Source organism: Oxyura jamaicensis, chromosome 3 (genome assembly GCF_011077185.1).
Source record: "Oxyura jamaicensis isolate SHBP4307 breed ruddy duck chromosome 3, BPBGC_Ojam_1.0, whole genome shotgun sequence".
NCBI classification, from domain to species: Eukaryota; Metazoa; Chordata; class Aves; order Anseriformes; family Anatidae; genus Oxyura; species Oxyura jamaicensis.
This window is the reverse complement of record NC_048895.1, coordinates 25,399,165-25,413,778: the sequence shown is the minus strand read 5'-3', so window position 1 is coordinate 25,413,778 and position 14,614 is coordinate 25,399,165. Positions and strand designations below refer to the sequence as shown.

Here is a 14,614-nt window from a genome sequence, read left to right as displayed (position 1 = left end):
GTTTCTGCAGAGGAATGGTGGGTGTTGTTCATACATTGCAAAAGAGTCCTTTTTTCCTCTGCTCTCCCTCTTTTTTTTTTTTTTTAACTAACTGTTGCAAAGAGTTCCCAAAGAAACCATTAGCCGTCCAAATTAACTGGAGTTTCCCGTATTCGGGACACAACTGCCAAAAACGTCCTCCCGGAGATAGGGAGGCTTCCCCCTGGGGCAAGCGAGGGGATGTTTTGCTAGCTGAAAGCAAAGCCAGCCTGGAGGTCCTGGAGGTGGGAGCTGCTTCCGACTGTCACAGCTCGCTGCGAGCAGCTCCCTCCTCGCGCCAGGCCTCTGCTCTTCAGACCAGCAGAGAGCAGATAATTTGCTTTTTTTTTCCCCACATTTGGTAGAAGGGGGCTTTTTTTTTTCCTGAGGGGCCTTTTTCCCTCCCGCTAGGTGAACATTTTATGAATGAACGTAGCTCTGCTGCAAATAACTTGTAGCTTTCACACTCCTCTGGAAGGATGAAATCCCCACGGCTGCTGCACTTTGGAAAGTCCCCCACAGAAACCCAAGAGAAAAGATTAAATCCGCCAGTGGGGAGGGGGAGCCTTGCCCCCATGGAGCTACAATGTACTGTAAATAATGTACAGAACCCAGCTTCTAAAATTACCGCTACAGGATTGCTCAGCTCGTCTTACGTTTCGTCTGGATCCTGTGATCTTCCCACCTGCCAACATCCTGCTACCAGGAGAGCGGCGCGTGTGAAGTTTGTGCAAGCGGTCATGTACTTGCACGAATTCTGGCACAAGCGGGGACACTCATGTGCCTCCCACGTTAGAGTTACACCGTAATAAATACGGGGACGGGAGATGCTGACATTGCTACAGAATCCGCGGTGTTCGTGCTACGTACCGCTCACCCAAAAAAGCAGATCGGTGCGTGTCGTGGCTACGCTGCTTCATGAGCCTCGGTGTCTTCCTCGCGTCGATGGGCTGCCGAGGCAGAAAGGAAGACGGAATCAGGGGGCAGGATTTTAAAAAGGGAACACCTAAAAGCACGAGCTCCATGTTTAGGCGCCGCAGCAAGTAGGACGCGTGATTTGCAAGGAGGCTGAGTGACGACTGATTTGGAGCTGTGATGTGAGGCGCGGAGAACTTGGAAGAACCTGACCGTAATTTAGGACTTCATCTTACAGACTGAATTCAGGAGCAGCTTTGGCAGCGACTTCAAAGGGCACAGGATCAAGCCCGTATTAGGGGCTCAAAATACAAATTTAGGAGCCTAGATTTAGGCATCCATTTTTTAATACCTTGCCCCGTGCTAGTAATAGCCTGCATCTCATCCCTCTATTTGAACTGAAAAGGGAGGAATGTCAGTAACTTCCCCGGCTCGCCTCGAGGAACCTGTGGCTGAACAGGGGGAAACCCAAGAATCACATTCCCTGCACATCGTTTATTTTTCTCCCCTCTCTCAGGTCCCCGAAATAACAGCCAGAGCAGTGTTAGTAGAGGAGCTCAGGCCCACTTTGAAATTGGAACAGGAAATGTGAGAAATGCAGGCGTTAAAAAACAAACGAAACAAAACAATATTTTCTTAGAATTCCAACTCGTGGGCAAGTCTGGGGGGAATCTGGATTTGGATAATCTAAATTAGGAGAGAAGTCAGGAAAACAAAGAGTAATTTTGAACATCCTAGTGCCAGAGCTATTTCTTAACACGCAGCTCGCTCAGTGATTTCCAGCAGTCCCTCAGCGCTGAGCCTGGAGAACAGCGCGAGGAAGCGCAGCGTCTCGGTGGGGCCGCCTGGCAGGCAGGGAAAAAAAGGCTGGGATGTAGTGCGGTGTAGAGAGAAGCAGCCAGGTGAGCTGACCCCAAAAGTCCTAGGGTATTTCAGGTGCTTCCTTCCCCAGAAGAAACCACAGCGATGCAAAACCAGGCTACGGCGGCGGCGGTGGCGGCACAGTCACAAGGTAGCAAATCACTTAACTGCACGATCCACGATACTGTGATGATTTTTGCATTGGTTGCACGGACAGGGAAGGGAGCAGCTGTAGGTATAACAAAAGGTGGCTCCTCTGAGATGCTTTGCCAACGCTCCCTCTGCTGTGGTATAAATAGAATACATGCAGCGGGCACGGGCAGAGCGCGAGGCTTGCGCTTGCGAGCATTAGAGATGCCCATGCACCACCCACTGGCAGTTTCACTTGCCTCTGTCACGCAGGAATTTGTCCAGAAAGATTCAGCTCCTGAAAAGACAGAAACACTCAAGAGGCAGCAGCATCACTCAGGTCATCCTCACGGGTTGATTCTGGACGCCAGCTGCTTCTCCTGTAGTCTATAACTGTAGCAGGTTGCGAGGAGTTGTTCCCCTTCCCTCACTCTCCAGCTGATCTCCATCACTGTATCTTCATCTGGTCCTTCTGCAGCAAGCAGCAGAGGCAGTGACAAGCGGAGGAAACAGGACAGGACGTCAGCTATCAGCAGGATTGCTTTAATATCTACGGAGAGATCAAGGGGCTGAAACAGGCTTTTTCCTGCCCGAACTACACGTAACGTCAGCCTGAGGGTGCAGACATCCTGACCCCGACTTATGTGTCCCCAGCGAATAGAGCCAGTAGGAATATGCACACGGTTACTGTGAAAGTACTTCACCTTACACTTACATCACAGTCCCAGGAGAAGCATCCGATGGGGCAGCCTTACATAATAAATCATTTCCTGGAGGGGAGAATTCGCTGGGGCTCATTTATTATCATTTGTCCTGGAGCTCTTACTTCGCACTCCCAGTGCTGGGAGTGGGTGTTTTTCATGGACAGGGGTCAAAGAGCCAAAGGCTGTTTTCAGAAAAGCTCTTCTGCTGTTTTAGGTTGGTCGTTTGATGTTTGTCCCAGGTGCTGGACACAGGTTGCTTGGTGAAGGCATGTTTGGACTCAGACTTCCACATTTTGGTAACTATTAAGGAAAAATAAAGCTAAACTCAAGCGTGCCTATCACTCCCCACAAATCAAGAGTCCATTAACGATACGGACTTGAGCAATAAATAAACCAATACAGCAATCAAATCAGAATCACACCAGCAACGCATCGAATGAGTAATGGAGGGACACAGAAGATGGACAGTCAGCACGTGCAGTCCTCTGCAAGGACATTTAAATGGGTCTCCAGTCCAGAGAAACCCTCGAAACACCCATTCTACGTGCCATGAGTCACAAAGTCCCTCCCAGCACCTCACACCTCTTCAGAGCCGTACCAACAGCCAAACGCCACAAATATGATGTGCCACAAAAAGAGAGAAGAGCATGAGGTTGTCCCCAAAGGCCGGCAGCAGCACGTGCCCCACACGACTGTCAGAAGCTGTCAGTGCTCCACATCAAAGACGAAGATAGCAAGCCCCGACCAGTGGTATCTACATGATCGTGGAGAAACTCCCTCCTGCCCACAGATCTGATGGTCAGATTAAATCCTGAGGCCAGAGCAACAGGAGCATGGATATGCCTTGTGACAAATCACAGCTTTGCTCAGGCCCCTCACGAGTGCTCCCCGAGAAGGAAGAAACTAGAGCAGAAATGCAGAAACCTCCTTTTTCCGTCAGAGACCCTAATGCCCCTCTCCAGCAAAAGGGGGAGGTTTGGGAGTTATTTCTTCCTTAGGGTGAAAAGCCGGGGAAATCTACCAGCCAGCCGTCTGGAGTTCCCCATCCCAGGGTAGCAGAGGGGCATGAAATGTATGTGCACCAAAGCAACGCCCATGCCTCTTCCCCAGTAATTAGGGCGTGAAGCAGGGAACCTCCCCGTCCCCAGACGCCACTTCCCCACGGATGACTGAAGACCTCCTTGCACCATGTCCTCCTCCCACCCCGTTCCCACAAGTCGCTCGTGACCGTCCCACGCTCACCTCCGTGACTGCCCAAGCCTTTCAAGAAATCCTGCCCGCTCTACCAGGCGGGTTATAAAACCCGACCGAAGGAAGTTGCAATCAATCAGATCTATAACTGGATGCCAGTTAAATATTTCCATATTGAAACTAGATCGTTATCTGACGCGTAAACCACAAACCATAGATACAATGGTAAAGCTTCCATCTCAGAGCTATATTAATGTCTGGCTCACCACTCCAAAAAAACATGCAATTTATTATTTTTTTAAATAACAGTCTTCAACAAATTGTTTTGGATAAATGGCAATTTGATAACTTTTTTGAATCGCAGTTTACACAAGATAGTATTTCAGTTTAGTCAGGACCTTAAGCAGAACATATTGAACACAGTCCAGTGAGCAATTTCCTGAGAGCACATCGGGTTGCTCAAAGCAGGGGAGTTTTCTTAAATTCCTTCTGTGTCTGGACCTTACAGATGCCCACACACCTTGGTGGCTGTCTGCCCGGAGCCACACCTTCACACCCAAAAGCAGCCGGGCAAGACTCCAGCTAGAAAAAAGATCACAACAAGGGCAAAGAGACTATGAGGAGGTTCCTAAGTTCTCCAGCTCTCGGTCCCTTGGGGGAGTGCTTCTCAGCTCTGGATCTGAAATGCAGCCCATACAGCGTTTCTCGAGAATTTAAGAGACAGCCTTCCTCATCCTCAGCCAAGATCATCAGCCTCCTCCTTACAAAGAATAATTTCCAAAATTCCTTTTTCCTCTCCGAATTTCGAAACAAAGTTCTTAGGGCAAATCTTGGAGGCAGGAACTTTGGTCCAAACAGCCTCAACTCGAGACAACACTTCGCTAGTGTCAGTTCTGGGAAAACCCCTTTTACACCAGCAGGACAAAACATAGTCAGAGCTTAAGATGCCTGAGATGCCAGAAATACCCTCTTTCTTACAAAAATGATATTCATAAATAAAACTACTTTTGAAGAAGGTTGGCAAAATATGAACTGGGTAACAGGTTTTATGATGTCACCAATTCACAGAAAGGTCAACATTAAAAGCCCAGAAGATTTAAAACAAAAACTGTGGGGACAGCTATTCATACAACTGCCTTCCATCAACAAAATTAAAGTTCAAACATATGATCGGTTTCATCATTTCCAGCTTATTTTCTGTTCATCCAAAAAGTGTTTTTTTCTGGAACTAAGCTATAGGTCAAAGAGCTTAACTTCTGACATCTATAGTTTGACAGAGTAAAGTTACTTTTCAATATTGTCTGTATTCCCATTTACATTATTTTTCTCCCTAAGGGGCCATGTTAATTCTTCAAAAGCATGGAGGACCGAGGAAGGGATATGAGTTTGCAAATTTCCAGTGAATGTAATGTATTATTTCTGTTCTGGAACCAAAAAAATGCAGTGTGGCTTCATCTCATCCCCTTCCTGGACATTTCAGGACAGCTATGTTGTGGGTGTGCTAGCATCTTATCCCCTAACATCTTATCTGTCTGCGTTGTGTCCAGGGCCGTGCAGGACCATCAGGGCAGTGATCCAGACCTGCACAGGGCAGTGCTTTCTTCTCGTTGTGATGTGAGGCAAAGGAAAAGGCACCGTCCTTGCTCCAAACACACTTCCTGGTCCTTGCAGCTTGTTTTCTTGGAAAGTGAGACATAAAACATCTCTTAAAGCAATGCATTTATTCCTGGATAGCCCAAGTCTTGAGCCAGACACCTTGCAAATATAAGAGAAGAGAAGCCGGCTGAGTTAGTGCCACTATTTTAATTTATTTTATTTATTTTGTTTTGTTTCGTTTCATTTCATTTTGTTTCATTTCGTTTTGTTTCATTTCATTTCATTTCAGTAGAGGGGGGAGAGGTCTATCACATCTCCCGGGTGCAAGGCACAGTGCTGGGTTGGGGCCCCAGGACTCGCCTGACTTCAGGACAAGACAACCATTCTCTGAGACAACATCCTGAGTACATGACACTGGATGGGGACTGGGCTTGCCAGCAAAACAGCATTTGCTTCACTCAACATCAGCTCAGTTGTTGAAATAATGTGAGCTGAATCCCTGTTTTCAAAGAAAATGATTGCACAACCCAATGCTATCTGTGAAAACAAACAATTAAGCAAATGAAACCAGGCACCAAACTCTAAGAGTGCTTCATGCAAGACCGTGTCCGCCTAGCTAGCCCTGCTCTGGAGACCAGCGGTCCCTTCTCGGACACTTCTGCTTGCTCTGTCCATTGCACACTGACCCATTTCACTGCATTTCACTCAGGAAGTTCCCTTTGATCCTTTGTGGCTTTGGCGTACTCAGCAGAAGGACCTTGCAATGGCAAGTGGCTCCAGCTGCAGAGCTCTACTGAAGCTGCACTTGCGTCTGTGATCTAGCTGGCCTTGTCTGTTCAAAAGGAAGGTGCCTTTGAAGTCTTTGAGAGGAAAGGGCTGACAGCAAAACCTCAGTTGTGATGCACTTCGGTTCTTTCAGTGATGAACACCTCCCCTGTGTGCGTACCTATGTTCCTGTCCTGCCCAGGATGGAGGAGAGGTTTGTGACTGTGCCTGGAGGGTCTCATGAGAAGAGGACAACCAGCCAGGACGCAATGTAACCTGTGCCAGAATGAAAGGTTGGAGAACGAAAAGGTTGCCAAGGGAGTTGTCTCCATTAATAATTTTCATCCTTGACCAGGTGCAGGCCGTGTGCGGGCTGGCCTCACCGCTGGACAGCATCCTATGGCGCACAGAGCTGAGGCTGGTGGCTGGTGCCTTGTGCCAGGTTTCGGTCAAAAATGCTTGCCTTTCACTTTGCCCTGGACTGGGCAGTGGGAATGGAGGAGCTGCATCAGCCAGTGCCGATTTCATCTAGTCGAAATTTGGCGTACTCGGATGAGTCAAGGCTCGCTAAGCAGCTGCTGAGGTGTCCTGAGCCGGCTGCGTTGTTCTCCAGCGACGTGCACGCAGTTTAGGAAGTGGCTGTTGGCTGCCTGTTCTCCCAGGTCTGTGTCTCACTGGGATTGTGCCAGCACTTCTCTCCTGCATCCTGCCTGCATGTACCCAGCTGCTGGGGGAGCAAAGGTCTCTGAAGGTCTCTCTCCCCTCACCAGGAGCGTTAGCCTATGGTGGATGTGGCCCAGTTAGAAGAGACCAGACAAGAATCAGGACACGGCCACGGGGAGGTCCCTGCCCGCTGCTGGGCAGCACTTAGCCAAAGGCACCCAAGCGCACAGCTGGAGGCAGCCAGCACAGCAACACTGCGCCGTCCCACAGGAGATGGCCTGAGCTCTGTCACTGCTGACACCTCGGGGACAGTCACCTGCTGGCAAACAGGGGCAAAAATTATCCAGGGCAGTTCATTTGCTGGCCGCTCCTGTCCCAAAGGAACAAGTCCGAGTCCAAAGCACAGCAGCATTAAGAGCAGAGCAGCCTGCTGTGAGCAAGGAGAATTGTGAGCCGTGCGTATATTGCATCGAGCAGCTCAGACAACGCTTACACCAGCATGGGAGGTGATGCCACGACAGCCACCGCACATCTGCAGGCAAAACTGAGGCAGAGTGGCATAGGAGGGGTCACGGTGGACATCCCAAAACACCTTCCTTCAATAGAAACTCATTCCCTGTTGGTATTCTGAGCCAGAGGAAGACTACTAGCTACAGAACTAAAAATGAGTTATTGATCAGAGCCAAACTAGTGTGACTTGTTATGGGCAAACAGAATAAAGTCCAAGCTGCTAATGTCCAAACACGGAGTTTTAAAAGGGCCAGTTTCTGAAGCTGAAAACATTCAGCTTTGGGCTAAATCAGCTGGGAGAGAAACGCAAATAGAAGAAATGGAACAGTTGGGAAACTGGAGGTTTTCTTGGTGCTGAAATATCACAACTGAGAAAGAAGTTTGGTTAGAGGGAAAATAAAGCTGTTGCAAAAATTAAATATCAAATACGCAGATGTGCTCTCTGTATGGATTTGTGTATATGGAGATATGAGGGGGAAGAGAGAAGCCAACAACAATAACTAATGTGACAGCTAATTTAATTGATTTCAACTGCAGAAAATTGACCAGAGGACAGGAATACATTTGTGGACAATAGATTTAAGGACAATAAGATGTCTTTTTTAAACCGAGTCAAAACAAAGGATATCATAAAGCAGTTCTGGTCCATTTCTACACAGAAATAGTGGCAAAATAAATATCCAGCAATGATTCAAAGAATGCAGATGTAGCCAATGAATATGATGAGTCTAGACTTTGAACAGTGACGACGTAGATTTCCTTCTCAATTGGAATCTTAGGAAACTTTAAAAAAAAAAATTAACAGAAGTGTAAGAAGTCCAAAGGCAGCAATTTAGATTCAAGAGACAAAAAGAAAAAAAAAATAGCCAACTTTTCAAAGCATTAAAATGTTAAAAGAGCTGGCAAAAAAGACTGTGAATGACTTTGATAAGTTTTGGGAAACAGGTTTCATAGGTCTAGAAGCAAAGTGGCATTGTGCCAGTATTAAAATGAGCAAACACAGGAGCTTGTGTAGCACTGCAGCAAGATACCCAGAGAGCTGGTGGAGCCTTCAGTCCCAAGCTCGTCAGTATTCAGCCCTACAGAGCCAAGCTGACCTGATCGAGCATTGCTGAAGGTCCTGCTCCAACCAGGAGGCTGGCCTCCAGTTCTCCAGTGTCCTTTCCAATCATTTCTATGACTGCAAACGTGATGCAGGTAAGTGTATGGCTGCAGGGCGGCGTAGGCAAATGGACTGAGGCAAGAATTAATGAGAATGAATTAAAAGGGATAGTACAATTCACATCAGTGAGCCTAGGTAACGTAGAAAATGGATCGAATTAGAATAATGACAGCTTTTTTTTCAGTGAGATTACAAGTTTGCATGAAAGAGGTTACCAGGGTTGATGTAATTTACTTGGACTTCTTCAGGGCATTTTAGTTCATGGCATAGGGTGACATAAAACAAGCATGGATCTCATTAACTGGATTAAACACTGGCTAACTAGTGCATCTCAGGATATGACACTGTAAGCTAAGAGTCACCATTTGGCAGGTGCTGTTTTTGGTGCAGCCCCTTCAAATCAAACTCAGTAAGACGCACAAGATTATTCCCACTGAAGCCTGAAGATGGCACAAAGACGGAACTACAAAGTAATGAAGAGGATATATATCTCTTTGGTGCAGAACAACATGGGTTACCTGGGCTCTTGCAAACAATATGCATTTTAATGCAGAAACGTGTGAATCACAGCTGTGGAACAAAACAGGAGACCTCCTGACAACAGGGGATTTCTACCAACGCAAACCTGAAATCTGGAGAGGACTTGGAGGTCATGGATATATGTGCCAGTGTGAAATCCAGTGTCAAGGGTAACAAGATCCCGGGCTGTACAAACAGGAAATATCAAACAGGAAAAGGGAGGTTGCATTATCCCAGCCTTTCACACCAAGACAACTGCTGTTGGGATCACTGCGTGCAGCCCAGGCGCTGTGAGCTGGGCAGGAAGGAGCCGGGAGGGCGCTGAGAAGAGCCAGAGGATGACTGCAGCACTCAAAAGGTGCCAGGCTTCAGAGCTGCCAGGATGCAGCCTGCTTGAGGGGTGAAAGAGCAGGTCATGGGTGATTTGGCCATCATTTGGTCATTGGGGAAAACTGCAAGAAACACTGGTGGGTTTCTTGACAGCTGGATATTTTTCAGTCACTTTTTTTTTTCTAGAAAAGAGCTTCAGTGTTTCTTCTTAATTCAAACAGAGACGCACTCAGGAAGATCCTTTGGCAGGTGTTACACAGATCAGATGAGGTGGTCACAGCAGTTCCTTCTGCCCTATGTTTCTGAATCTGTGCTTTTATAAAAAATTGATGGATTCTGCGGGTGTATTTGTTGCTTGCACTCATTGTGTTAGGGATTTGCACCTTTCTGCTCATCAGTCCGTGCTGTTTCTCTCCACATCCAGTAGTGAACCCCTTCCTGATGGCTTCTTTTCCTTCTCATCTATGCAGCCACAGCAGCAGGCTGCTCCACTACCTTTGTTCCTGCTTTCTATGAGGTTCAAGTCCTCACGGGGCACTCCATGCCGCCCTGCCCATCCCCATGCGCCCAACTCTCCGCACTCCTCCAGCCCTGCACCAAGACTGTAATCCCATGAGATGTGCCTGGAGAAAGACCCTGGAAACGCCCATCTCTCCACTCGGCCCCAGAGAATGGCTTTGCAGCTCCCACAGACCTGGGTCAGAGGCAAATATTTGGGTAGCTAAAGACAACTTTGGGGCTGGCGAGGTAACTCCTGAGGACAGCAGCTTGCCAAGGTCAAGCCCCAGGACTGTGGGGCAGTGGGAAAGGGAAGCAGAGGAGAACCCCGTCACCAGCCTGCAGACCCTTGGACCATGTTTGGTCGCTTGTTTTCTCCCCTAGCAGCAAAGCCACGGCATTTTCGTGCTGCCCACACTCCCCCCTGCTGGTCACACGGGCGCTCGGCCCTTGCTACAGCCTGGCCCAATTCTGACCGGGGTTTCTGGCTACTTTGAATTCTGGAGGTGAGATACAGACAAAGATCACGACGGCATCCGCTCACCTGCCTGGAGGCATGCAGGATTAAAATAGCCCTTCAGCAGGGCATGACTTTCATCCTGGATGAGGGGAGCAATGAGGAATGCCTCTTCATTTGGCTGATGCTAGCAGGAAAATAAAGGCTGGGTGATCACCGTCATCCAAGCCAAGGAAGCCTCTGCCTGCAAAGGCCACTCTAGGAAAGACTCAACAGCATCAAAGAGCTACGGAGAGCCTTTGGGCAGGCGTGTGAATGGGAACGTCATTAATTCACTTGAACGTTACCTCATGCTTTGCATGAGTCATGGCTGGAAGTAGAAGCACGATCCCATTACCTGTGCACTCTGACAGCACGGTCGTAACCCCGGCAGAAATAGATTGCTAATAAATAACTTATTAGTATTGTTGTTGTTGTTGTTACTACTAAGAAGCCAGTTACTGGAGTACTAACTCAAAGGAACGGCCTCTGTCCCCTGACCTCTCCTGCCAGCCACCCTCCGAAGAGAGACGTTTGCTGCTGAAGATAGGGTTTAAGGAGAAAAATGAGCGAAGATTTCCGTTTCTGAGATAGCTGGTAATAATTAACATGCAGCTAATGGAGGAGCGTGTTAGTTGGGCTTTCCAGGGAATGCATTTTAGCTGCGAGAAGATAGAAAAATTCCAGAGTGATATGCAACTGGCCTTGCACCTCATATTTCTTGTGCTCCCCAGATCCCATTAGGCCATTAGAAGCCCTGACCCTGTGCATGCTGAAGCTACTCTGAGCATTTTCTTTGTGTGTACAGGACTTGCCCTAAAGAAGAAGAAAACAGGGTTATACTTGAGTTGCAGAGAGCTGTAAACTCAGAGAGAACCTAAGAAAACTGGAGACACCAAATATATATATATATATATATATATATGATGCCTCTATCTCTCTGGCAATATCTGCCTGCCAAAATAACCTTGTCAATTCCTGCTGAAGCTCCCCTCAGCCCCAGTCCACTCTTTCAGAAGAAGGTGGTTCATCAGGACAAGTACAGCCCAGGCTTCTCTCCAGAAGGTCTCCGGTATGCCTATCAATACAACAGAGCAGCGTGTGGTCTGGCCTGCGGACTGCACACCACCACCACCACGCTTGGAATAAAGCAATACGGGTGCACAGACCTGGCTGTAACAGGGACAGCACGGCCCCGCTGGTGATAAGTTAAATTTTTGGTGTATCTCTGGCCTATCTGGTAAGGAATCCAGCACTGATTTCCTCTGGGGCAGGACAATTTGCGCACTGCTAGCCCATACACAACCAGTTTTCAAGCAAGGAAGGGAAGAGCAACTTCTCCCAACAACTGGGATTAGACATATTTATATACAAAGACTAAAAAACACCATCACTTTGTGCTATCATTGTTTACTATTGCATATGCAGCAGGAATAGCTCGAGATAGTGTAAGAAAAATAGTTGAAGTCGTACAAACATATAGATTCTGGGGTATTTATGGGACAAGATAGCACAGTGAGGAAGGACAGATAAGGTGGTGTAGGAAGAGAAGAAAACGAGAAACTTTGTACAGGGCAGTTGAGAGATTGAGGAAGATATGAATTTGAGTGAGAGTTTTAAACTTCAGAAGATCTCCAAAGAACAATTGTGGTTTTCCTCTTGTAAACACAGAAACAACATAAACAGCGGAGAAAAACACACTGAAATCTTAACTCATATTAATAGCATTAAAAAAAAAAAAAAAAATGGAAGTCTCACTCCATGCACTTTCTTGCAGCTCTGCACAGGCAAAGACTCGCATGGGAAAGGGGAGTGAAGGACCTTTAGTAATCACAAAACCCAATCTCCTGTGATTACCAACCAACCTTTAAACAGAAAGTCTTCACAATTTGCCAACCGTAACCATAATTCTATTGTCTTTGCTCCCCGGTCCCCCGGCTCACAGTTACAAGCACACTCATGCAGAACGCCAGGTTATAATTCTGATAGCTGGTGGAGACAAAGAGAAAGTCCATCAGGGAAAGATAAATATTGTTCTATAAAGATCACCAACCAAATCTACTCAAATTCCAGAAGATAAGAATCGTTAATAATTTCCCGCTCAAAGTGGTCGGCCCTGGCCTCTCCTGCAACCTCTTGTTCCCATGAAGATAACATTTTTGAATAATATTTTTTTTTAAATTACCCCAAACTAAAGCAGTTTTCCCCTGAGTAAAACTCCTGCCCATAATTTAGCAAATGTTGGCTTTAGGCCACCAGACTTCTTTCTTCTCCAATGGGTTGTACGGTGCATTTGGAGAAATGCAGCTGTCTCGGAATTGCTCAAGCACTTTCTTTTAAGCAAAACACAGTTTCTATGCATCTCCAAAAGATGTGAGTGTTCCAGTAACCAAAAGCTACCTGTTCATTTTACCAGACTGCACTCTTTCAGCTTTCCCTGGAGAACAAAGTAACCGTAAGTAAATTTTGGAGTAAATTTTGTATTTTAAGGGCTGATGACATGCTTTGATTGCAGCTGTGCAGAATCACTCTCTGGAATTGTTATCTACCAGTGGACTCCAACGCACTCAGAATTTCTCACACACTCCAATGTGTAAACTGCAAGTTTACAACCCTGTTTTTCAACTATCTGCAGCACCATTTTGGTTTGGTGATATGTTCCCTTCAGCTAGAGAAAATATTTTGCAGGAGCTGCTCTCTGCCTCTTCTAGCTCTGAAACATCCCCACTGCGAAGCAGCTGCAGAAGTGATTTGCCTCATAAGAGGAACTGTAAACTGCATCCCAGGACAGGGAACACAGGACCAACCATTACTAGAACAGCATCACGTCAAGTTTTGCAAAAATATCTGTAGCCATGAGCACTCCTTACAGCAGAGCTGAGCTCCCTGTGCCTGCCTGGGTCTGCTTACTCCTGGAACCCACCCTCTGTGCCAGCCCCACAGGAGCCGTCCATGAGATAGAAAGCCGATTCTGCTCACCAGAAATGTAGCATTTTGATTATTGCCATGCACCAGGATGAACCCCTCTTGGAGCCAGATGCAAGGCTGGGCTCACACGGTGGGCATTGGGGGTCAGTAAGTTATCGCTTTATTTGTAAACATGAGAAAACTTCATCTGGAGTCAATAAAAACACGGAGTCCCACGGGGCCTTTTTCTGAGTCAAGCAATAAATACAAAGATCTCATCCTCACAGCGAAGGGAAATTGGCAAAGAACAGCAGCATAATCATATGGTACGTCGTATATCTGCGGGCCCTTTGATCCCAGGATATTTACAAATATTAATGAGTCATGCTTCCCAAGCACCTTTTTGGAAGGTATCATTAGATCGTTTTCCAGATGGGGAAACCCAAGGGAGAGAGAAGTGATACTTCCATAGCCACACAGAGCGTCTGTGACACAGCCAAAAGCAGAAACCAGATATTCTTGCTTCCAGTCCTTTGTTTTTAATTATAGCAACATTCTTCCTCTCGTATTTTAGGTTGTATTTTATAGCAAGTCATGTATGAATACACACCTATGCATGACATTTCTTTCTGGTTTGCCTTCCACCGGTCACACTAATGCTTTACCCCTTACATTAAATGAATTTTAACTGAGCCCTTTATAGCAGAAAACTCAATAATAAATATATGCCGCAGTCACATGGATAGTGTTCCTCATAAAAAATAGTAACTGTCTTTATGAGCAAGCAAAACAATATTGGAAATTTAAAAGCAGATGCATCTTTAATGTCTGAGAGGGAAATTTTAACCGAATTCATATGTATCTATACATATGAGCAAATGCAAAATAATGCTCTGCTGTGCTGTCTTGGTCAAGTTCAGTAACTATCGCGCTATATCTTAATGGCTCAGCTTTACCAAGACAGAATTTATTGTCTGTTGGATTGCTGGAGAAGTAGAAAAGAAAGAAAAGAAACAATTGTCAAGTACTCTCAAAAGCAGCCATATATAGGCTCCTTTGTTCTGGGAGATCTGATAAAAGAAGCAGCATCCTTTGGTGACATACCACCTAGCCCTGCTTTTTTGCTCCTGGTGTGGATAAGCAAGGACAGTTGTCAATGGATGATCTAACCCACAGAGGTTCTGCTTTCCTCTAGAACACCCAGCACTCTTTCTTTCTTTCTTTCTTTCTTTCTTTCTTTCTTTCTTTCTTTCTTTCTTTCTTTCTTTCTTTCTTTCTTTCTTTCTTTCTTTCTTTCTTTCTTTCTTTCTTTCTTTCTTTCTTTCTTTCTTTCTTTCTTTCTTTCTTTCC

General features: G+C 46.4%; 1 long non-coding RNA gene across 1 annotated transcript in view; it reads left to right on the top strand.

Moving 5' to 3' along the window:
- The first annotated feature begins 7,243 nt into the window (after positions 1 to 7,243).
- LOC118164757 overlaps positions 7,244 to 14,614 on the top strand; it is a 16,393-nt gene continuing 9,022 nt past the window's right edge. The window contains exon 1 of the long non-coding RNA XR_004749658.1: positions 7,244 to 9,500. This is a non-coding gene — a long non-coding RNA (uncharacterized LOC118164757). The remainder of the gene's footprint in view (positions 9,501 to 14,614) is intronic.